This window comes from Odontomachus brunneus, unplaced genomic scaffold (genome assembly GCF_010583005.1).
Source record: "Odontomachus brunneus isolate Ranch 3 - 2012 unplaced genomic scaffold, Obru_v1 Obru_scaffold_242, whole genome shotgun sequence".
Taxonomy (NCBI): domain Eukaryota; kingdom Metazoa; phylum Arthropoda; class Insecta; order Hymenoptera; family Formicidae; genus Odontomachus; species Odontomachus brunneus.
In genome coordinates, this window is record NW_022639692.1 from 57114 (window position 1) to 58881 (window position 1768).

Below are 1768 nucleotides of genomic sequence, written 5' to 3' on the forward strand. Positions count from 1 at the left end.
TCTCTCTCTCTCTCTCTCTCTCTCTCTCTCTCTCTCTCTCTCTCTCTCTCTCTCTCTCTCTCTCTGTTGACTTTAAAACTTGTACAGGTAGAAACTTGTACTGAACCGGCCGTGGTATATATTTCGCCGGCTCGAGTGAATGACGGTTCTCGAGGGAATGAGATCAAGAATCTCGCGAGTAGCATTGAAGTCCACTAGAATATGCTCGAACTCTTCGAATGTAACGTTAACAAGTGTAAGACGGAGAAGGAGTACGGGGAAAAAGAAAACGCTTCTCGCTGGAAAATCGGGACTATCCATTCTGTACATCCCATAATGTTACGTGAGGAGATAAAATAATACACGAAATAAAAACGATACCGTTCCACGCCGTGTTATCCCGAAACACGTAATTCAACGGCGCTCCAAGCGATCGGAGCTCGACTAGCCAGGACACACCTAGCTTGCGATCCTCCGTCAAAGGAATAACACGCGAACACCTTGAAATAACGTTGCACGCTTGACAAACACTTCGGAAATTTCTTTGAAACTTCGATCACGCTGCACTTCGACGCGAAGTAAGTTTCAAGTTTCGATCGGCGACGCGAAGAAGAGAAAGAGAGGAGCGCAAGGTTTGCAGCGCGAGAAAATTTCACGGGGTTACCGTACGTCGCGATTGTGTCTCTTTGCGGACGTGCGCTTGAAAAGATTAGGCATGAGACGGTATCACATCGACATCATAGCGATATATCGATCGTCCCGTTATAACGTTCCTCTAGCCGTTCATTCTCTCAGAAACCGTAACTGAGGACATACTGAAGAATATCAGGAACTATATATACTCAGCAAACATGATAACGTCAATGACGTATTTGTTGATTTTAAAAGCGTTATTAATGTGTCTTGGGCATATTAACTCCGCGAGAAACTCTTTTACTTTTCAACTAAGGTAAAAATACCTATAAGGTAAAAGAACATCTGAACAACACTTACCTAATCCTGTCGATGTTGCCGGACGCCTCTGGTAGACATCATAACTCGTGTAATAATCTGAAAAAAATGTAACAATTATAATATAATTTATAATAAGTATTATAACATATTATATAAATAATAAATATTATATCAATAAATATTATATCAATAAATATTAAATCTAAAGAATGAACCTTTGTTATATGCAGAAAATTAAAGTTTTGGCACTTCAAAGTCAAAAGTCATTTTTTATTTCTCTCTCTTTCTCTTATATTTATGAAACAGTCCCGGGAGAAATACTAATTTAAAAACTACATTAAATCTGCTGGAGGATGAACCTTTGTTATATGCGGAAAGCCAAAATTTAACAAACTGGCGGCACTTCGAAATTACAAGACATTCTTTCTCTCTTTTTCTGTTTTATTTAGTGTCCCGGGAGAAATACTAATTTAAAAACTACATTAAATTTGCTGGAGGATGGACTTCTGTTATACGCAAAAAGTCAAATTTTAATAAAATGGCATTTTGAAGTCATAAATCGTTTCTTTTTTTTATTTAGTTTAGTATTTTCCTTTTTTTATTTAGTTTTATCTCGGAATAAATAGTAATTTTTGAAAATTTTCCAAAGGATTTAGGTATCCTTCAGCAAATTTAATGCAGTTTTTCAATTTTTTTTGTTTCATATGTTGCACGAACTGTAGTGTTGTTTACAGACATTTAATGACACCTGGCTCAATAAAAAGAACCTGAACGACAAATTTCAGTTTCTTTTTAAATAAAATAACTCTTTTATATTTAAAACAAACAACGATCA

General features: G+C 36.2%; 1 long non-coding RNA gene across 1 annotated transcript in view; it reads right to left on the minus strand.

Moving 5' to 3' along the window:
• Positions 1-1020, minus strand: part of LOC116852638 — a 56982-nt gene extending 55962 nt beyond the window's left edge. Inside the window, exon 1 of the long non-coding RNA XR_004379811.1 lies at positions 973-1020. This is a non-coding gene — a long non-coding RNA (uncharacterized LOC116852638). The remainder of the gene's footprint in view (positions 1-972) is intronic.
• Positions 1021-1768: the final 748 nt, after the last annotated feature.